The 24090-nt window shown below is 39.7% G+C and overlaps 1 long non-coding RNA gene across 1 annotated transcript; it reads right to left on the reverse strand.

The window, feature by feature from the left end:
- Window positions 1-9497: 9497 nt before the first annotated feature.
- On the reverse strand, window positions 9498-15343 carry LOC122241472. The gene is made up of 3 exons (XR_006221641.1): window positions 15257-15343; window positions 10160-10274; window positions 9498-9573 (listed from the first exon to the last, which is right to left on the reverse strand). It is a non-coding gene; the product is annotated as an uncharacterized LOC122241472 (long non-coding RNA).
- Window positions 15344-24090: the final 8747 nt, after the last annotated feature.

Genomic DNA, 24090 nt, shown 5'->3' on the forward strand with positions numbered 1-24090 from the left:
TGTTGATAGCTCTGCTATAAACATTGGGGTGCATGTCCCCCTTCAAATCAACATTTTTGTATCCTTTGGATAAATACCTAGTAGTGCAATTGCTGAGTCATAGGGTAGTTCTATTTTTAATCTTTTGAGGAAAGTCCATACTGTTTTTCAGAGTGTAAGCCAGGGATTCTTAAACGGTGTCCATGGAATCCTTTATGAACAACTTTCAGGGAGTCCATGAACATACTGACATGTTTTGTAAAATATCATTCATATGGAGGTTATGGAAGGTTTCCATGATTTCATCAGATTCTTACCTTCTTAAAGGAACTTGTGAATGAAAATGTTAAGAACCACTGAGAAAATGTTATTAAGTTTACGTGCCACTATCACAGAATTATATCATCTGAGGCCCACAGAGATTAAGTCCAAGGTCAAAATTAAGATTCCCCAGAGCCAAATTTGGCCTATTGACATGTTTTGTTTGCCCCCCACAGCATCTTCTAAATAATGTAATTGCCAACATTTACAAGTGTTGAAAAATTGAAAAATCTGTCAAGATGAGACTCTCACTCCAGAGCAATAGTGTCAGAGCTGAGAAAGGACCGCCCCTTGGAAACAGGTAAGTATCCTCAAGTTTATCCCCTGACCACCACTCCTGATAGCTCTAGACCCTTTTGTTCACTGATTTGATTCCTAGCTACTGTAGAAGTATGTGTTTGAGGGTCCCACATTGAATAATGTGTGCAGAAGCTGATAGCAGGGTTCAGTTTTGGTCACGATTCAGAATGAAGTCTACTATTCCAGGGGTTCTCAAACTAAGTGCCCACTGGAACCTGGCTGTTATGTGTTCAGCTTTGCTTTTTGCTACCATTTGTCTAATAAGCAAGTGTCTATAAACACATCTTTAAGCAGTTTGTGATGACTTTTTTCAAAAGCACATGTAACATAATTACTGTATGTTGTTATAAGTGCATTCATTCCAGCAGATATTTCTTAAGCATAAGATAGTATGGTATTATAATATAGTATATTATTATACTATAGTAATAGTATAGTAATATACCAACTACTTTTCAAGTTCTATTATATATATATGTAAATATATAATAATATATAAAAATATAAAAATATATATTTATATATAAATTATTATATATAATTTATATAATATATATTCTATATAAATAATTAATAATTATTTATTATTAAATAATTATTTAATAATTATATAAAATGAATATTTAATTATATTAATAATTTATATAATATAATGTATTATATTAACATATTATATTATATTATATATAATATATGTAATATATTATATATATATAAATATAAATATAAAATATATATATTATATAATATATATAACATATATATTATATAATATATATTAATATAATATAATAATAATAAAATAAATAAATAAATAAATATAATATTTATTATATATTATTTATTATATATATTATATATAAATATATATATAAATATATAAATAAACTTTTCAAGTTCTATTATATATACATATATATATACGTAAATCTGCTAGTAAGGTGTTTTCTAACTTATATGATGAAATTAAATATATCAATATTTTATAATGTTCTATAAAAAGTGCTGTAAATCCATGTGTTCTGCATCTAAATACAATCACTGCCCTCCCCAAGCTACAGCCCATTAAATTGTTTATTGCTTAGTCTTCTTCCAAGCACAAAAAAGGTAACTCTAGAAGAACATTTTTCTTTCCTCGTTAATTGCAGTTCAGTAACATTGATTGATGTAACCTGATAAATACATTATTCCGATATGTTACTTTCTCCTACCTGGGCTTCATGCTCTTCATAGAACTGTGCATCAACAATGTACTCCTCCTGGGGCTCCTGGGTGGCTCAGTCTATTGAGAGTCCAACTTTGGCTCAGATCATGATCTCATGGTTTGTGAGTTCAAGCCCCGCATTAGGCTGGCAGCTGTCAGCATTGGGCTCGCAGCTGTCAGCACAGAGCCTGCTGGATCCTCTGTCCCTCTCTCCTTCTCTCTCTCTCTCTCTCTCTGCCCCTCCCCTGCTTACACTCTCTCTCAAAAAATAAATAAACCCTAAAAAAAAGTGTGTTCCTCCCTTAGCCTTTCAATATCAGTAAATGGCACTGCCATCAACACAGTGCACCATTTCAAAAATTTAGGAGATATCCTTGATGTCCCTTTTTCCCTCATCCTTTCCTCAGTATTTACTCTAATCAACTGTTTGCTAACTATACCACAAATGTACACCTTCAAATGTACCACAGATCCATTAACTTCTATCTCCTCTGCCCTTACTCTGATCCTTCGGCATCTCTCACCTAGAGAAGTGCAGTAATCTCACTATTCGCTTTTCTACTTCTATTCTTGCAATTTTCTAATTCAGCCACTGCAGACAAGCCAGAGCAGTACTTTTAATGTAAAATAGACCCTTTTACTTCACTGTTTAGAACTCCCCTATGCCTTCTTCTTCCACTTGGAAGAAAACACAAACCCCTTAATTTGGTCTTCTTGAGATTCATGATGTAGCCCCTAAATCAAATCAATTTTTACTAAAAATGAAGAAATGAGGGCATGTCCTACCATTTTCCCCTCTGCTCACTAAACAGCAGCCACCCTGGCTTCTTGCAGAAATACTGAGAAGGCCAAGTCTAGTCCAATTTTAGGGACTTTGCGTTTCTGTTCTCTGGGCCAGAGGAGAACACTCTTCTCCTAGTTCTTTGTATGATTGCTTCCCTCTATTCCTCAGATCTTTAAACAAAGTTCATGTCCTCACAGAGGGCTTCATGGCCAGCCAATCTAAATGAGTGGCCCTCCCTTCCCATGCTAATCAGTCTCATTCATTAACCTTCATGATCTCATTTTATACACTTGTTTATTATCTGCTTCTACCCACTTGATCATAATCTCCGTGAAAGCAGGGGATCCTGTCTTTCCTAGTCATCTGAATGCCTGGATTAAACACTCGTTCACCTAAATGGGTACCCAGCACAGAAAGTCTGTAAAATATTTATTGGATAAATGAGTGAATGAATACATGAATGAAAATAAAGGAAAAAATGGCCAACACTCTCAGAGTCTAAAAGTGCTGATGCAGGGAACTGCAGTCTACTTTTCTGATCCTGGGAACAATGTACTACATAAGTGATCAAATGAGGTAGGTAGTTGAGTTTGAGGATGGGTGGATGTTTGGATGGATGTTTAGATGGATGGATGGATGGATGGATGGATGGATGGATTTGTTTATTTATGTGTTTGTTTGGTTACTGTGCTTTAGTGCATGGATGTGAGCAAACCTCAGTGGCTCATTTGATTTTGCTTGAGAGGGCCTTGCCTCTGGCCTAGGCACATGAGCAGCCAAACTCTTACCTAGTATATATCACTTTTAACAGAAAAAAACCAGATGCTTTTGTTTCTTTTTTCAAACTAGCATAATTCACTGCCTTCTTTTTGAAACTGTTTTCTGACTTCAGAGAAAAACAGATTCACAAAGACCACTTTAAACAATGACCAATCTTTGAAAAAAAATTTTAAGGGGCGCCTGGGTGGCTCACTCCATTAAGCGTCCGACTTCAGCTCAGGTCATGATCTCACGGTTCGTGGTTACAGCCCTGCATCAGGCTCTGTGGAGACAGCTCAGAGCCTGCAGCCTGCTTGGGATTCTGTGTCCCTTCTTTCTCTGTCCCCCGCCTCCCACTCATGCTCTGTCTCTCTGTCTCTCTGTCTCTGTCTCTCTAAAATAAAAAAACAGGAAAAAAAATTTTTTTTTAATTTTTGATATGGGTAGACAATAATCATTTTTAATCATGCAAATTCATAATATTTGACAAATGGAAAAATATAGTGCCTTAGTGATATGATAAACATGAAATTTATGCTAATGTTTGAACTGCACACATTTGGCTTGGCAGAAAAAAAGTAGGTTTTTTAAAAGATAAGCTTCGGGGCACCTGGGTGGTTCAGTTGGTTAAGCTTTCAACTCTTGATTTCAGCTCAGGTCATGATCTCACTCTTTCACGAGCTTGAGTTCTGTATGGGGCTCTGTGCTGGCCACTCAGAGCTTGCTTGGGATTCTCTCTCCCTCTCTCTCTGTCCCTCCTCCTCTCATGCTCTCTCTTTCTCAAAATAAATAAATAAACTTTAAAAAAATTTAAAGACAAGCATCTATAGACCTGTGTAATTCACTTATAAGACACGGTAAATTTTTAAAAATTAATTAGGAGGTAATGGAGGATCTAATAAATTTTTACTGAAAATGAAGAAATGAATTATTTTAATAAATACCAAAGGTCAGCTCTTAGATCAGGCAGAAAAAAAAAAAAAATTCAAGTCACATAGGAAAATAAAATGTTCTTCCAGGGTAAAAGTGAAGAAAGCTCAGAAGATTCTCAATGAGGCAAAAGAGAACATTTACAAATATTTTTTAAATGTTTATGTATTTATTTTTTAGAGAGAGAGAAAGAGGGAGAGAGAGAGCGCGCGCGTGCGCGCGCACAAACGGGGAGGGGCAGAGAGTGAGAGGGAGATACAGAACTCAAAGCAGGCTCCAGGCTCGGAGCTGCCAGCCCAGAGCCCAATGCAGGGCTCAAACTCATGAACCGCAAGATCATGACCTGAGCCAAAGTCGGACATTCAACCAACTGAGCCACCCAGGCACCCCTATATCATTTCTTTTCCTTAAAGAAAAATGCTTCCTTGCTTTATGAAAATATTCAGAACCTGTCCCTAAATCTACCTGGAACTCCAAGCTCTACTGAATGCAGAACAGAACTCAGCAACTTTGAGAGATCTGGGACTTATGAATAACAAATCTCCAGATTTGTCTTGAATGCCAATGAATAGTTAATTTGTAAAACTTACTAATAATAGCACTAACATTTGTGTAATACTTTATAGTTTATGGACACTTTGAAACACATTATCTCATTTGGTTTGCAAAATAACCGTCGGGAAAATTGGAATACATTTAGTGTTATTTTACTGATAGGGAGAAGTGAGGGCAGCCCCAAAGTCCCTAGTTTTGTACTGAAATAAGTAAAATCCTCTCTGCTGCATAACATCACTTTCCTGTCATTCCACAAGGGTACCGAGGTTCAATCTGCAAATGACCTGGGAGACTTAACACGTCAATTTACATTTTCTCTTAGATGTAAACCAGTGATTCCAGATCCTTGGGAAAGGATGAAGGAAGGCTCCTTGACAAGGCGGTTGTCCTTCAGTGGAGGAAGTTGCAGGAAGGAAGCTGGAGCCCATGAAGAGAACCTTATTCACAGATCATCTGAGGCCACACTGTCCTCACTTTAAGTTATGCCAGTGCACATCGCGTAGGAAAGTATATTTATGTTCTTGAAATTTTCAGTGTGTTGATTTTTAAAAATAAAGAATCAAGGCATAGTTTAAGTTTGCTAAGTGTTGTTTACACTAAGACAGGAAGAGTGAGTAGGAAGAGTTTGCCAGGTAAGGAGGAAGGGAAAACATGCATATTCCAGGCAGAGAAAGCAACATGTGTGAAGGCCAGAGGCAAGAGACAGTATGGCCCATTTGATGATGTGCTGGAATAATTCACTGAGATAAAAATCTGAGTTTCATTTGTACAGCTGTAGATGGACCAGAAGCATAAGAGCTATTTTTATTTCTTCTTAAATCTTTCTTAGTCACAGGTAGGTTTTCGGTGGAATGGGGACCAGGGGCTTGTCATGCAGAGTTAAGGACATTTTCTTTTGTGGACGAGTCCAAGAAGGAGAATGGGCTCTGAGACTCTGCAATCAGGAACCAGATGTGACAAAAACTGAAAGGTGCTCTTAGAAGGGTTGGTGACTGAATCACTGAAGCTCCCTTAGGATCTCAGTGCTCATGTTAACGACTGTGAGAAATAAGCCCACTGACCCCGTCAAAGGAGGGACACAGCGACTCAGAGCACAGTGAAGTGAGGCTTTAATCAATGTTCTTGCAAGAGCAGGTGTCTGACAGGCACACTCGGGGCACTTACAGCAGACAATTTATTTCCTAGCATGCAAGTCCCTCCCCTGGTTCTCACTGGCCACAGAGATTATAGCCTTACCCCGATACCACCTATGCTCACATAAGGTAAAAAATAGTCTGATTGGAACAAATGTACATCCCCTGAGGTGATGCAGAGACTTTCAGTCCCTCCTCCCTTTGTTCTTTGGCACATGCTCATTGCAAAGCCCGCAAAAATAAGCCAGTGAAATGGAGAGGGGAAGAAGAACACGAAAGTGAAGTGTCTAAGGGTTTGGGACTCCATTATTGGGGGTGGGGGGTTGTACACATTTCCAATAGGTTGTTAACTAGACAGCACAGCTTTTATTTGGTATTTCTGAAAATGCATCATCTCCCTTCTCACACCAACAAAGCCTCCTTACGAAGAAAATTCAGCTGTGGACAGTAAGCAGTGACCCACATGAACCAAGCATGACCTGTTGAGTCTGAGATGGCGTGGAGTTGGCAGAAAGATATTCATCTTACTTTTCTTAGAAGTATGCAATTGCCATAATGACTCATTTAGCATATGTCATTGCTTATCTTAGTCTCAGAGATCTTAAGATTCCAAAGTCTGATTCAGGCCTTTGGAAGAAGAATGGCTCATACTCCTCTTTGTCTTCAGAATTTGTAGGGTTTCTGACAGTTGCAGGATCATCATTTCTGGCACATTCATACATTTTAGAATTAGAAGTATTCATCGTCACAATGATTTGATAAGTTCTATATTTTACAATTGGTCATAGTCACATGTCCTAGGAATCCATGTAAAGGTAGGCAATGAAAAGATGGCACCTTTGCTATATAAAGCTAAAAATAAGAGGTAACATTTAGCACACATTTAGCACACATTCGTTCCCTGGTACTTTTCTAAGTGATTTCCTAGATTAAATCACATGATCCTTCACAACCCTAGAGGTAGATACTATTTTTATCTCAAGTGCAACTATTGCCAAGAGAAGGATAGTGGAGGAAGAAATGCAAACATCAAGTAGGCAGCATTTTCCATCAGGAGAGATGATGTTGGACACTGGTAAAGTAAGCTAAAGGGAGTTCCTGGACCAAATTCAAATGCTATCACAAGAGAAAGAAAAATCCATCCTTTGAACCAAAGTTAGAACTAGACACAGGACAACTTTTTGCCATGTAGAAAATGGATAAAATGATCACGTGGTCTTGTTTTGCCCCCTACCTTCTGAGAGTCAGTTGCTTTTTATGAGTGAGGCCTTTTAGCATTATTCCTCCTGGATGCTCATTGAACAATTGAGGCTTACTGTTGGATGACTTCCAGCATTATCATCAGGGAGCTGTACCATCCTGAACCAAGCCATCATTTCCAGAGTATCTAGGGGCCTCCCATTGATTATAATAAGCCAAAAACACTCTGAGATTAGAAATTGTAGGTACCATTGTTCAATAGAATCTACTATCCAATTTATTTTACAGCAAAATCTATCACAAAAGCATTCAGTAAATTAATCTAGCTTGACTGCCAGGAGATTCTAGTATTATTGTATTTCCCCTGCCCCAGTCCCCCAGGGCACCGAGGGGATTTTGTTCATTTGCCATTCATATTCCTCCCAACGTTTTATTGTCAATGGTGTGGCTGACCCCAGGCAAAATTGCAAAGTAGCCAAAATTCATTTTAAAAATCCTTCCTTCCTTCTTTTCATACATATCCTCCCCATTTTCCTGAGGCAGGCTGGATTGTATTCAGCCCCAGGAATGCTCAGATACCCACTGAAACTCATTGAATTTATGAAGTGTTTTAGGCATCAAAAATTTGTCATCAGGTTCAAAATGATCTTCCCATTGCTAAACACATTCATAAACACTCAGTCCTTATTTTCCCTGACTTATCAGCAGGATTTAATATAGGTGATCATTCTCTCCTCCTCGATGTACTAATTTTTTTTTTTTTTTTAATTTCACTGTCCTCCTGGACATCTCATTCTCTGAGTTTCCTTTCTAGGCCACTAATAGCTTCTTTTCAATCTCCTTTGTTCCTTCTCTTTTCTCTATAGCCTGTTAACACTGAGGGGATGCAGTACTTATGCCTTGTTCCTGTACTCCTTCTCTTTATATTCACTCTTCTGGTGATCTCACTGCTTGAAATAGCATCTATATACCAATGACTCTCTCATTATATCTCTTCTGTGAGCCTTCCTCATGAACTCAAGACTCATGTATCCAACTGCTTATTTCACAGCGTCTCTTGAATATTTACTAGGTATCTCAATGTTAAGCCGACGAAAATTGAGCTCTGTATCTTCCCCAGAAAGTCTACTCCTCCTGAAGTTTCTTCTGTCTCACTGGAAAGAAACTCAATTACTCTAGTTAATACAGGCAACATTTTTGGAGACATCCTGGATTCCTTCTTTGCCTCATATGATACATCCAACTTTATTCATCAAACTTCAAAATACATCCAGAATTCAACCACTCCTGATCATATCCAATTACTTATTCTGCTACCATTCTGAACCATCATCATCTTCTGTCTGGATTATTGCAATGGCTTTGTAACTACTTTCCTTGTTTCTACTCTTGTCTTGGTTCGGGTCCCTTCAATAGCAGATCCTACTATTGGGTGTAATTTTTTTAGGAGGTGATGCTAGGAAGCATTGTAGGGCATGTTGCAGAGAGAAGGGAAAGGAGAAAAGCCAATAAAAGATTTACTCTTGTGGACGATGGGGATCAATCGTGCTTGGGATCCTTGGAGACATCAAGTGGAAAGTGTTTCTGAATTTTTCCACCAGGGAGCAAGGAATCTGTGCTAGTTAACCAAACTGATAGGATATCTCCTAAATTCAAAGAAGGCTAAGTGTTGTGCCTTTTTCTTTGTTATTGGACAATGCTTTCTTGTCCTTTACCACTGAAGGAATGTCCTGGCATTCCTCAAAACATTGGACTGTAAAAATATCACCGATGTACCATGAATTTTTCTAAGGTTTATCTAATTTCCAATTCACGTATGACTTACCAGAGTATCCAGAGCATTTGCCACTTCATGCTCACTAGTTTGATTAATATGATGTCATTTGCCAGTGGACCAACATGATGTTCTGTGCAGTGTCCCTTTAGAATCTATTGTCATAGCGAGCAGGAGGATTAACAAAGACCTAGGGCAAGACTCAGAATGTGCACTGCTCTCCATCCAAGTGCTTGCAGAATGTTTTTGATCCTCTTTTCTGATAATGATTTAAAAAAAAAATCATTTTCCAGGTCAGATTTGTTCTCATAGCAACACCACATGCAACACAGCAGCTGTGAATAAAGCTACCACTTGGTCAATTTTGTGGTAGTTCACTATCATTTGCTGCGATCAACCTGATTTTTGTAGGAGCCATACAAGTGAATTAAATGAGAATATAATGGGGTCCATCTTTTAAGACTTTTGAGGATGGCACAAATTTCCACTATTCTAACTGGGTTATAGATGGCTTTAAATTTACTCTTTGGGCTTTTGTTACTGAACTCAGGTCCTTGGACCCACAATGGTTGAAACAAGGCTGGACTCAAGATGTAAAGGTGCAAGCAAGGCTTCATTCGGGCAACACCTGCAGCTGAAGGAAAATACAGCCATGACAAAGGTGTGAGACTGGCTCCCAGAACAACATCCAGGGGAAGTTTTAAAGGACCCAAGGTGGGCTCTAAGCAGGGAGATGTTGGGAAATACAGGAAATTGGGCATGTAGGTGCAGTTGACAGAACAGGCTTCTTTGTACATCCTATGCTTCATTTGCATATTAAGTCTCCACCTCTGGGTGTGATTTTTAGCATTATAATTAGGAGGAAAGGTGGTTAAAGGTTAACAAAAGTTAACCATCATGTCTGGTCATCATGTCTCAGACTAATTTGAGCCAGCCTTGGCTTGCTCCTTGGTCTGTCCTCCACTCTGCAAGAAAAGCGGTAAGAGACAGCAGGGAGTGTCTCGTGCACAGGGGCTCAGTTCCCAAGGTCCCTGACTGTGTCAGCTGAATGCAGGGGTAGTTTCAGAAATTTATTTGGCTTTTCCAACCACCATGGCTTAGGAGATTCCAAAAGGATTTTACTAGAGAATTGTCACCATGGCTGTGATAAAAGTTGCAGAACTTAGAAAAGAGAAATAGTCTGCTCTGAACTTTAGTTCCTCTTGCTGCATGATCCTGACCTGTGTTTCACTAGATGGCTGTCCTTCATGGCACACCACTGGGTTATGCAGGAGAGCATTGATATTTTCCACCTCTGTACTCCATTAACAGCAGCAACTTGCCCCTACTCAGTCTCTATAAAGAGAAAGATACCATAGTAAATGACTCGGCTCTCCACTTCTCGGTCTCCCCCCCCCCTCCTTTTTGGACTCTGAAAGTCATACGTTAGCAAGATAAATTTCCCAGAGGCATGATTAAGATCAGTGAATCTGTCCAAAGCAAAGCACAAAAAGGGTACAAGAGTCTTCATCAAATATCTTGAAAGAAGTCCCAGCTATTATTTGTTTCTTGTCCTTGGATATCCCCGAGGCTGCCTATTGTGTCCTTACTTCAAAACACCCAGTGGGATGCCAGAGCCGTGCTTCCCTGCACTTGCAGGCTGTGTACATCTTTTCCCAACTCTGCAGCCAGTGACCTCACCACTGGTAATTTGAAATCAGCCAAAGGTAAAAAGTATTTACACCATGGAAACAAATCCTGGTTTTTTTTTCTCTGTTAGAGAGCTAATTGTTAACATTTCCCAGTACACTACTGACACCTTTTGTTTAGCAAGTATGAATACGTTTTGACTCCTTGTAACCAAAAATTCATTGACGAGAATCATAGTCCAAGACCACAGAAAGACATGGAGGAATCTTAAATATTTATTACTACGTAAAAGAAGCCAATGTGAAAAGGCTACATACAATATGAGTCAAATTATATGACATTCTGGAAAAGACAAAACTGCCGTGGAGAACAAAGGCAAAAGAAATAGAGAAAAAATAAAACTTCCTTACAATTTATAGCCTATTGACAAGTACTTGAGACCAGGCAGAGTGACCTTCCTCCAGGACCTCAACTGTCAATGTGAATGCTTTGCTGGAGGCAAAAGGACCTCCAGGATCCTCTAAGTCTTTAACATATAAAAAATCTCTTTGGAAACTTCCTTTATCTCTACCCTGCCCTCCACAAGATACACGTCAGCAATCATCCTCCAAGCATCTGGCCCACTGATACACATCTGAAGGGTCTCATGACTGAGGGTTTACTAGGTAGTAGTAAATGACCTGATCCTTACAGCAGCTAGGTCCTCAAGGTCCTTGCTTCTAAATTCCTTAGAGACTTACTCTATCCCTAACCCCCTCCTAACTTGAACTATACAATCAGCCACTCCTCACAACCCCAGTGCAGCTATTTCTGCCGACAGTCCTGTTCCCATGCTTTAATAAAACCACCCTTATTACACTGAAGAATTCTTTCTTGGCTGTTTGCTCCCAGACCCCAACATTTCACATCAAAACTATGGAGACAGTCAAAAGATCAGTAGATGCTGGAGAGTAACGTTGGTGGATATGAACAGGAGGGCACCGAAGATTTGTAGGGCAGCAAAAATACTCAGTATGATATGATGGATGCAGGTCATTATACATTTGTCCAAACTCACAGAATGTGCAATGCCAAGAGAGTACCCTAATGTGAACTATGGATTTTAGGTGATTATGATTTTCAATGTAGGTTCATCAATTATTGAAAGAGAACTTCAACTACCACCATTTTGACCTTAGTCTAATAGACTCCAATTGATTAAATTCTTCCTTCCAGCTTATCTCTTAACTCAGGCCCAACACCCTAGGGGCAAAGCATCCTCTGGTGGGAACTGGAGTAAAAAGGACTGCCCTGAGCCAGCAAGACCCCACCCATGATTGCCTCCAAGATGATGATTTGACCTTCACCGCCCATCTGCACATACCCACCCACCTTTGCCCCACATTTTCCTTATATAAATCTGAAGGAATTTGGGGCATTTTAGAGACTGTCTTTGCGACATCCACTGTCTTCTCAGTGTTGCTTTCGTTGAAATACATTCCTTTCTTGTTTCACCACCACTGGTTTCTCTGCCTTTGGATTCTGTCAGCTGCTAGTGGCCAAATCTGGTCTCTTTGGGACCCTGGGAGTGAGGTGCTCTTGCACTCCTGCACCTAGGCTATATTGTGATAAATGTACCATTCTGGCAAGAGCTGTTTATAATGGGAGAGGATGTGCATATGAGGGACCATAAGGCAAGCTGAGAGCCAAGCACAAGCTAGCACAACCCCACCCGACCCCCAACCAAGGTGAGATATGCGTGATATTCCTCAGGCACTCCTGGCTGCCCAAGAACAAAGAAAAGGACAGAAAACAGTTAAACTGATAGTCTCCATCAGTTTACAAATATCTCATCGATAGCCTAATCTCCAGGAACTCCCTACTATCTTAATGATACTGCTTCCTAGAGGGAAAAACAATCTTAGCTTGATAATAGCTAGGCTTCTAGTAATCTATAAATCCTCTTTAGCATATGGAAATCCCTTTAAGAAACTTTCTGTTAACTTTACTCCTCCTCCCCTGCCCAGCTCCACAGTATATAAGCAGTCACTCTAACACTACCCCAGTGCAGCTCTTTCTGCCATTGGGTTCTGTCCCCATGCTTTAATGAAATCATATTTTTGCATCAAAGACATCTTCAAGAATTCTTTCTTGGCCATTGGCTCCAAACCTCACCATCACCCCAAAACCCCAATTAAGGCATATATGGGAAATCTCTGTACCTTCCACTGACTTTTGCTATGAACCTGTAACAACTCTAAAAAATAAAGTCATTAAAAAATTTAGCAAATACCCTAAATAAGAAAAAAAAAAAAAAAAAGAATAAAAGTTGCAGTTTTCACTTGGCCAAGTTACTTTCTCTGTGATTCCCAGTTCCTCCTGCAAAATGGAAAGTATGATACTGCCCTATTTACAGACAATAATGATTTTATGAGAACATTTTTAAACTACAAGGAATTTTATAAGCATTTCATGACTGGGATCAACGGCTGTATTTCTGAAACATTTTATTCTTCCTGTGCTAACTCAAGTGCCCAACAGACGAGTTCCTCTGAGCTTCTCCCACAAAAAAAACAAAACCAAACCCCCATGAAGGCATTAGCAAGAAATGTAAGATTTATGTGTAATTTCACAGCAGAGGTGGAGGAATTTTACTCTGTATGTTACTTAGCCAAGGATTTAGCAATATTTTCCCCAAACTTGTTAGGTTGGGCCACTGAATGTGTTTGTCTTCCTTCTGGAAACTTGTTGCTCCCAGGACCTATGTCTGCCCCTCTCCTCCCTTCATATTATGTAAATTACTTCCCTCTTTGAGAATCTTGGGACAAACAGGAAGCTTTTGGGGGCCTTGCTTCTGGCATCTGTTTAACAAATCTGTCTTTTCCTACAAAGGAATTCTCTTGCAAGCTGCAAAGAAAAGAGCATATATTCCAGGTACTATATATTCCCCTAAGAAAATATTTCTATCCTGACATTTATATAAAATCTGTCCCTGTAAGTGGAATGAATGGAAGAAAAATACAAGATGTCTATGGGCTTCTCAAGCCTCAGGGTTCAGCCACTCCGTGCTAGGATGGCTGAGGTTGTAGATACAGAAAACATTTTCACCTCTTCCCAGAGGGCATCTCCTCTACCCCAGCCCCCCTTGCAATCTGGAGATTCTGTAGTTCTTGCAGAAGTGGATAAGAAGTGGATAATCAGTATGGTTTTACTGGTTCCTTATAGGAGCCCAGGGACATACAGGTGCCTAGGAGAACAGGTGTAAAGCCCATTCTGGATTCTCAGTTACCCCAAATCTGGATGCCTGACTCTGTGCTTGTTTCCTTTACCCCCACGATATTGTCCATGAGGGCTATACTGGGCTGGATCACCCCTCCTCTCAGGCTCCCTGCCCCCAGGAAAGGGAGAAGGAACTGGGAAAGTAGGTAAGCCCAGCCAACAGGAATACTTATGAATTCCTAGCAAACTAGAGGGACTTCCTGACTTATTTCTTGGTCTCAGTTTCTGGAAGACCAGGATAGAGTTTGCCTCATTGATATACTCTATTTTGAGATACCTGTCCTTCCCACAATAGAAATAAAACTGGTTGTTTCTCTCTCTGCAGAGTCCTGGCACTCTTTTGTTTTCTGTTCAGTTCATGAATAGGTAGCCTGCACCACCTGGACATTAGTGGGTTGAATCTAACCAAGGCCTTAAGCTTTTTCTCTGCATCCCCTGGGGGGCACTGGGTTTTCCCGTCTTTGGGAATTCTTCTTGTGGGGAACTTGCCTGGAGCTGGGGGCGCTGAATGATAAGAAGTCACTTTAGTTTCCCGAGTTTGAAGTGGACCGTCCCTGCGCAAACTCCCTTTTTGATTTACTTGTAAACTGAAAGCAGCCAAATCTCTCCCTTTCTTCCTCATTCTAAATTATCTTTACCGATAGTGACATTTTGGCAAATCTCTTATCTAGCTTGCTTTCATCTCTCAGCCATCTGAGCTTCCTTGGAAAACTCTTACTGTAAATTGTTCCTGAAACTCCTCACAGCAATCTGGATTGTCTCTCTGACTTTGTCCCAGAGCATCTTGTTTGAATCCATTCTGGCACAGTTTCTCCAGTCCTGGTACCTGGGCTGAGACGTTGTCTCCCCTGTAACTATGTGGTCAGAACGGATATGCCAGCCCTGGCAAATCCCTGTCTTCCTGACTTTCCATATTCTCAGGTACTTGTTTGAGGTCGCTGGAGACATTCGTGGCCTTGAAACCTTGAGTAGTTCTGAATGCCAGGCCTTGAAATTTATGTTTCATCCCCAAATCTCTTCCCTGCCACCAGTCCTTAGCACTGGGTGCCTTAAAAATACTCTATTTCCTAGGGGTGCCTGGCCCGCTCAGTCAGTGGAACATGGGACTCTTGATCTCAGGGTTGTGAGTTCAAGCCCCAGGTTGGGTGAGGAGGTTACTTAAAAATTTTTAAAATCTTTAAAGAACATGCTTATATTTTCTAGTAATATGTAGCTTTCACTTGATAGACACCTGCTGCATAGACCTAGTTCAGCTGCTGAAGGACAGAAAATCCCCTGATTTAGCCTGTTATTCTCTACCTTTGGCCTCTGATCTTCCTTGAGATGCACCCCCATTTTCTACAAAACATCCATGGACACTGGGTTAACCATCAATTTCTAGCCTGCTACTTCATGGGGTTGTTTCTTGGACTTAAGCTTGACCCATTCACCTGATGCTGTATTCATCTGCTTCCCAGTTGAACAGGTATAAACGTGAAGCTTCATCATTCCCCCAAGACTAGATTGCCAATCTCATCATATAGTTTCCACATTCTCTTGTGGAATTTGGAAGGGTGTGCCAAGAACTGACAATCTCCTTGAACTCTGCATTGAAGAGCTTAGAGTTCAGCTGAAGGGGGAATGTTCCCAGCTCAGTTCTTTGAAAATATCAGGACTCATGAAATAGAGAAGCCAAGAATTCTATGACAGACACAAAAACACTCAGTGCCAGCCTTAGCTTTGTCACTAATTAAATGAGGTAACTAAAAACAAGTCACTTAAACTTTTGGTGCTTCATTTTCCTTATATATCAAAAGGGAAATAATAATAACTAGATTTGTTGTGGGACAAGATTCAATAATGGGAAAGAGCTTTGAAAAATATGAAACTGTACCAGGGTAAGGTAATTTTATTATTATATAGCCTAAGATGCTTTGGTCTTCCAATTTCAGTTGAAATTAAACAATTGAACATGAAATATCAATTTCATAAAGGGAATATAGCAGAATGAACAGTAGTAAAAAGATCAATTTAATCTAGACTTCATGTTTTTATTATATGAAATCATTTTAAAAGAAATGGTATTTTTACTCATAATTTCGGTTTAAGAAAGAAAATATATTGGAACAATCGCAAAGAATTGGGCCATTAATTTTATTAGATTTGACATCATTTAAATATGCTTCTAGTAAAGGTTATGTTTGTTTCATGCTACAGAAATGGTAAACTCAAATGATAACACCGTATAAGCAAAATTAAAAGGGCCTTTATCTTTTTTTTTCTTTAAGTTTACTTATTTATTTTGAGAGAGAGAGAGAGAGAGAGAGCGTGCACAGGTGAGGGGGAGGGGCAGAGAGAGAGGGAGGAAGGGAATCTCAAAAAGCTCTACACTTGTCAGCAGGGAATCTGATGACCTCAAACTCATTAACTGAACCATAAGATCATGACTTGAAACACTTAACCAACTGAGACACCCAGGTGCCCCTAAAAGGGTCCTTATATTATGTGTAAAAAGAAAAAAAAAAAGAGGGGGTGTTTCATGAAAAATATTAATACCATAAATCTTATTTTTTGCCTCTGGATTATCATGTTGCAGCAAGTAATTTTTTTCACTTACAATTCATTATGATCCAAGATTTTAGGTTCAGAGTAAAATTTGTATCATTAGAAATTTTGGCAGAATTTTTAACCTTTTGGCCCTCCCAGTTGTTGCTGTCGATTTGCAAGGTAACATTCAAGGTGATTCAGCAACCCCTCTGCTTGCTTAAGATGATTTGAATTCCATTCACAATCACGAGGGTGAACAATCACAGGACAAAGAAACCCCCAAACAATCTTTTATTTTCAGACAGCCTTCCCATCTTAATGCCTTATATCCCTGAATCAGAACACCTCCTTGGAGCAGACTGGACATATTGTGCTATACTTGGGCTTTTCTATCAGGCAGGTCCGTTTTTCCAAATGGAATTTAAAGTAGTTTCCAAATCTGATGTCAAGAGCGCTAATCTTTTTTGGAAAAAAAAGCACTGATCTTTAGAGTGAGGTGAGTAAAAAATATATATATGCTTAGTCCCCTCTCTGGGTATTAGTAGGTAGGTATTTGGCATGCTATTGCTAATAAGTTTTTTCCCCAAGTGTTTACATTTGCCGTTCTCCTTGATTTGTAAACATGTGTTTTCTATCGTCAGGGAGGAAAATCTTTTCTCTACACATTTAGACTCAATACCGGGGGACTTGAATTTTACTGACCAAAGATTAGTTGGAGAAAAGAAATAAATGTATTAATATTTTTACATGTGTGAGTGTTCACAGAAAAGAAATGAAACGCAAAGTAGTTAGACTTGGGAGTTATACACTTTTCTTAACAAAGGAAGGAGGGTTTTGGCTTCCGGGATGCTAAATTGTGGGGAAGTGACCAGGCAATATATGGGAGAACTAGTGGAAGATAAGGGCTATTTTAGGAAGCTTCTTCTATGTAGGTTTTCTTGGTGCTGGTTCTCCATCTCTTTTGATGAGTGTTCCTCTTTTCTCCTGGTCCAGGTCAGGGGGGTAAATTTATGTCCGTCTTTCAGGCGGATAAGGAGAGGGCAGAAGCTCTTCCTGTATTTGTTGATCCTTAATTGCCTTCTACTCGAAATAATCCTTATGCTAACTAAGATTGCTTATTTTGGGGTGGCATATTTGGATCCCTTCACTACCAACATCTACAGTGAGTCATCATCTTTAGCCTCTGTAGTAGACACGCTACTTGGATGATCCACTGTCATTACCAAACACCTCCCTTGCCTTCTTCCATACAGGGGTGGTAAAAGCTAAATACTTTTTCCAGGTTCCCTTCCCGCTGGAAGTGGCCACATGATATGATTCGAGGCCAATAAAATATACTAGAAACCATCTCTGACTTTCTTAATAAGAGGGACAGAAATGACTTGTCATCCACCCTTTTGTGGCTACCATCAATGTGGCTATACCACAGGAGCTACAGCAGGCATCTTTGCAACCATGAGATGCTAAGCCTGAGAGAAAGCCTGAGACAATTGTAGAGGCAACCATCCTGACATATCATCAAACTTCTAGACCAATATCTAGAAGCTTTTCTCCAGAATTGTTATGAGAAAAATATATCTCTCTGTGAGTTGGATTTCTCTATTACTCGAAACTAAATGCATTTCATAACTATGAAACCTCCCCCTGAACAAGACAACAATAGTTTGCTTGCAGTTTATACACTTCAGTCCTTTCTCACCATTTCCCCCGGTTAGATTAGCTTTAGTTAAATATTGTACATCAACAAATCAGATGTCTTTGTTTACTTCTGTTGATTGGATTTTTTCTTATTGGAGTTTAACTCTAGAAATTCTTTCTAAAAGGAGTTATAGACAGTAGCCATTGTGAGCCTCATGTGTTTGGAAAAAAAAATCTTTATTTTGCTCTCCTACTAAATGAACTGGATATAGAATTTTCGAATTGAGCTAATTTTCTCTCAGGACTTTGAAATGCTTGCCCCACCATTTTCTAGCTTATATCATTAGCAGTGACAAGTGTGGCCAGGGCACTGCTGCCAGAAGGACCATCTATTCTTCTGTCTTCTATGACTGGCCCTTCAGGAGCAGAGCGGAAATTGTTCCCTCTGGGACAGAAAAAATATGGGAGCCCTGACACTAATTTGATTTTCATCCCTTCATAGTTACATGGCTTTTATTTTTTGTTTTTGTTTTGTTTTGTTTTCCTTTCTGAAAGTCTTTAGACACTTGCTCTTTATCCTTTGGGCTCTGAACCATTTGTACGATGTGTCTGCAATGTGTCTGTGTGTGGGTCTTTTTACATCAGAGCTCAGGCAGTGGTGGGCCTTTCAGCTCTGGTAAATTATCTTCTCCTGGACTCCCTCCCTCCCCCTACTTACTTTTCTTTCTTCCTTCTCTCTTCCCCCTCCCTCTCCCCTCTCCTTCCATTTCCTCCCTTCATTTCCTCTGCTCTCTCTTTTAGGAATGCTATGGGAACAGTTGAATGTATTCTGTAGTATCAACTTTTCTGTTGGACTTTCTGCCTCTTTCTTCTCCTGAGCTGCATTCTCAGAGAACCTTCTGAGCTCAGTTGGCCCTGTCCCTAAGTCAGCCTTCCATTACTTCCAGCCTGCCTGGATACTGTATTGCAGGGCTCACGTCTTCATTTCTTTTTTTAAATTTTTTTAAACATTTAATGTTTATTTATTTTGAGAGAGAGAGAGACAGCATGAGCAGGGGAGGGGCAGAGAGAGAGAGAGAGAGAGAGAGACAGAATCTGAAGCAGGCTCCAGGCTCTGAGCTGTCAGCACAGAGCCCAACAGAGGGCTCCAACTCACTAGCCGTGAGATCATGACCTGGGCCAAAGTCAGACGCTCAACCGACTGAGCCACCCAGGGGCCCCTCACAGTCTTCGTTTCTGTAATGTCTAGTCATTCCTCACATAGTTGCTTAGTCTTGTTTTCTCCATTAACTGTTTCCTTTGATGTGGGTTTCCTGTTGAGTTTGATACCTCTATTTCGTAGTTTTTCCATAAGTGTTTGGGGATTTTGTTTTTTCTTTATATGAATGTATTAAAAATTCTTATTTCTGTCTTGGTGACTCTAGGTTCTGTTTACAGCATCTTGCCCCTGGTGATTATAGGAGGGGATAGGGCATGAAGTCAGGCAGGGTACGTGGGGATGGTTTGGACTCAGGGCATTTGCGTCCTCCTTCCTTTCAGAGATCCTAAGTTACTAGGGCATTGGCCTCCTTCTCCAATTCTAGCACCCTATCTGTGTGCCTTGTATAGGAGCATTTCTATAGAAATGCTTTAGAAAATCATATTCATGGTGCAGTTTCGTTGAGGGAGGAGTCAGATTGTCTTGCCTTCTCTCTAGTCCTGTTCTTATGGAGGTCTGTAGAGAACCCGGAGTCTACTCTGATTCTCTCTCCAAACCTAGCTCTCATGCCAAGAGACCTTAAAGGCAGATGTTCACTGGGTTTAGAAAGCAGTTATCAAAGTGTTACCATATCCATACTTTCCACTGCTATTCTAAATAATTAATGAATATCCTGATGATATTTCAATGCCTTGTAAGCTTTTTGCATTCGTTCACTTTGAGCTTGAAACATCTCTGGACTTCCTCTTATTCCTCCAGTCACTTCCTCATGTGCACATTTTCTTCCAATCTTATTCTCGTCCGTATGATTCCATCTGTTTGCTATTACTGGGGACTCTCTGCTCCACAGATGGCATCCTTGTTTTCTAGCATATGATGGAAATACTCTTTTAAAGACATATTTTCAGTTATCTAAAATAATTCTGGACAGGAAGGTGGGTTGATGCTGTGATTGGTCTTGATTTTCATAGTAATGTTTTCTGGTTGTTACTTACAAATTTGAAAATGAAACTTAAGCCAAATATAAAAATCACATAACCACACTATCCAGAGATGATCAGGATTAGTATCTTGATATTTATCTTTTTTGGGTTTTCTTTTGATATTTGCTGAAACAAAAATGGGATCATTGAAAATGGATTTATCTTTATGTAAAATGAGTATCTAATAAATAGCCAGGACCACTATCTAAGGGTTTGCATAATGTTTGTTCCATTCATGTGGCATCCTACATACATTTTATAAGACTAAGGGATCCATTTGATGACAAAGAGAATATGGAAGTAAGTACATGACCAATGGACCCATTGGGCACATCATATCCTGTACCACCCAGAAAGCTAACAACATAGCTAGAATGCCAGCTCAGAGGCAATATCTTGAAATGATGGAACATCATCCTCCAATATATACCCCCAGTATATACTTTATTTAGTGCTTCACAACCTGGGGCAACTTTGCTCCTCTAGACATTTGGCAAAGTCTAGAAATACTCTTGGTTGTCACCACTAGGGGGTTGCTGTTAGCGTTTGTGGATGGAGGCCAGGGATACTGCTACACATGTTACATCACACAGGACAGCCCCTACAACAAAGAATTATCCAGCCCCAAATGTCAATAGTACGAAGGTTGAGAAATCTTGCTTTAATTGATGACCTTTATAGGGTGCTATTTACCTGTAGGTTTGGGACCCATTAGGTAGAAGCAGAAGTGCCCTACTTACCATTGCTACCAGCTATCTGCTTGGGGAGGAACTTCTATTTCCACAATTCTCAGTTTTATGAGTTTAGAGATCCTGGCTCCTAAAAAGAGAACTCTACAGTGAAAATATGCAAGACTCCTATTGGTCTAGAAGCTACAGCTGTTGCCTTTAGGCTCCTTGTACCAAGGAACCATTAGGCACAAAAAGGAGTCACTCTCTTGGCAGGAGTAACTGGCCATAATAATGAGAATGTAGGGCTGTTTTTACCTTACAGGCAGGGAATAATATATTTGGCACCCAGTTATCCACTTGAGCATCTCTTGGTACCCGCTTCCCCTGTTTTGATGTTGAAAGGGCAAGTGCAGCATTTGGGTCCAAAGAAAAGCATGGTTACCACAGTCTCACACTCCTGGCAAGGAGAGTTTGTGTTATACCAGCAGGAAAGACATGGAGGCCAACAGAAGTGCAGCTGAAGGTACACATAATAGAGAAGAGAGGCATTGAGTGTCAGTTGTGGACTGGAGACCAACTGCAGAGGTGAAGGTTATGTTTTGTTCTACTAATCCTCCTCTTATATGTTCCTTCAGGAAAATAGCCTCCATGGAATCCTAGACCTTATGTGAAGAAACAGATCTGAGCACTGAAAAGGATGGACTTTAGTGGATGCTGTGATATACCCAAATCTCCCTTTAGAACTGAAAAAATGTATTCTCCTGTCTGGGAATGCTGCCAGCAGACAGCCCTTAGATTCCAGACATCTTAGAAATTACACAAGCTGAAGAGTGGCCTCTCCCAAGGCTACACTCTTTGCCCAGGCCATGTTCAAAGACTTGTGCAGACATATGAAGGCCTCATGCTCTTCTCCCAATTTAATGTAACTCCAAATGGCCATGTCAGTTTTAAACTCGTTATGGGTCTACTGGAGGTTTTCTTGAGGGGGCCTCACAGCCCAACTTTTCTTTCTGCTTAGTTCTTCTTTCTTCTCTTCCCTTAGATGAGTTGCAATGTCAAGACTACTCCGGAATCTATCGTTTGCATGTCACGTCTATCTCAGACAGCTTCCTGGGGAGCCCTACCTATAACAGATTACAAATTGAAGCAAGGCAGCAGCGGTGGTGATGGAGGCTGCATAGACATTTTGGATGTTTTAAGGAAAGAGAGAGAGTTCATTATCATTTGGGTATAAAAGGAGAGGAAGATGGATGACTTAATCATAACTTCCAGGTTTACTTGGACAACTGGGTAGTCTATGGTGCACTCATCAAGATGAGGAATATAGAAATAGATACAGAGTTTGAAGGAGAAAATGACCAATTTCTTGTACATTTTCATCATGTGTATAAAGGAAAATGCAGTAACATAATATATATAAAGTTATTAGGCTGAATCGTATGAAATTGCCATTCTTATAGGTCAAAAATTGTCAAATGCTGGCAATTTCAAATAGATTAACCTGATTACATACTAGCTTCTATCAGAGAAAGTTTACTATTTTTATTAAAACTTATGTAAGCCATGTAAGATTTTATAAAGGTAATATCTGTCAGATTCAAAAGATAATCTTTGGGATAATGATATATAATTTACATTTAAACTTCCAAAGCAAGAATATAAGTCACATGTTATTGCTTTAAGGCACATTAGAGGATCTTGATGAGATTGGGAACTCTGTTTTATATCACTTTTCTTGTGGAAGTTGAGATATAATTGCCATAAATAGACCCAGGAAAGGCCACAGATAACTTAATTTCTATTTTGAAGCTTTCACAAACATACTATCATCTGTCATAAGAGAAAAAAAAATCGAAGACAAATGTGGCACACTATGGCATTTGTTGCCTATCAACGGGTTCATTTCCAGAACACAAAATGTCGACAGTGCCATTTTAGGTGAGGCCAAAACTGAACTCCCAGACAAGCCTCACATCACCTTTATGAGCTGAAAAGTATATCTTAATATATCACGTTCTATCAAGGTTGTAACGTGCAGTGCTGATGGATACAGACACCCAAATATTAGAGATATAATGGATTCCAAGTGGTGGCTGAAGGTATGGCACTTGAAACAAACTTTGTGCTCACCTGAGAACTTCATTTCCACTCTTTTTGAATAGAGAAAGAATCCATTGGATCTATATTAATCTGATCAAGGAAAGATAAATAATCATAACTAATATCACATCAAACCACCGACCTGGAGAAAGAGAAAACTAGAATGCATACATACAGATAGAAAAACGACAGCAACCCTCTTTTAAAATATAATGCATAGGTTCCAGGACAGAGGCAGTGATGTCATTGCAATAGGTAGGTTAGAGAATGTAAGTGGGAAATGTAGTAAAGACTATCAATACACCTATCAATCTGAATGCGCTGGGTTATTCTGAGGCAAACAAACAAAAAAAAAAAACAGACAAGAAGACAAACAAAACACCCTGAAAATCTTAGTGACTTGAAACCACTAAGTTTATTTCTGGTTCACATTAAATGTCCATGGCAAGTTGGCTGTGGGCTCTGCTCCCCATTGTCCTGACTCCAGGAGCAGCCAAGCTGGGACAAGAAACCACTACCTGGAACACTGCGAGTTACTCAAAGTGAACAGAGAGTGTGATGAATTGCACACTGGCTTTTAAAGCTTATGTCCAGAGTCATATACATCACCTGCTTACTTTCCACTCACACTTTGTTGTCCAAAGCAGGTCCAAAGCCACAAATAACTTCAAGGGGGATGAGAAAGAACAATACTATAACATACCTGGGAGGGAAAAATGAAAATATTTGGTCAACAGCACTAATGACACACTAAGATTGCCGCTTTTCTAGACTGTAGTTGAGACCAAAGGCTTACAGTGTTGGGAGATAAAGTGCCAGGAGTCTTGGATAGAACAGAACAAGGGGATAGAATAATGGTAGGGGCCTGAGGCCAGAATGCGGTGAACCACATAGGCTTTGAAATGGCAGATGCAGGACAGCCTTTTCTAGAGATGCAAGAGGAATTATTTCTCCCTTACAAGAGCTTAATTCCCAGATTTTGTTATCAGCAGAGAGAAGAAAAGCTACTATAGGGCAGTCAGAGGGTTAAAGGGCAAGTCATGACCTGAAAAGTAACTTCTGGAATCCATTTCTCTGTTAATGTCCTTCAGCAGCTTACAGTGTGTGCCAATTTCCATTTGTCTCCAACACTGTGCTTTCCACTTCAG

Source organism: Panthera tigris, chromosome C1, assembly GCF_018350195.1.
Source record: "Panthera tigris isolate Pti1 chromosome C1, P.tigris_Pti1_mat1.1, whole genome shotgun sequence".
NCBI lineage: Eukaryota > Metazoa > Chordata > Mammalia > Carnivora > Felidae > Panthera > Panthera tigris.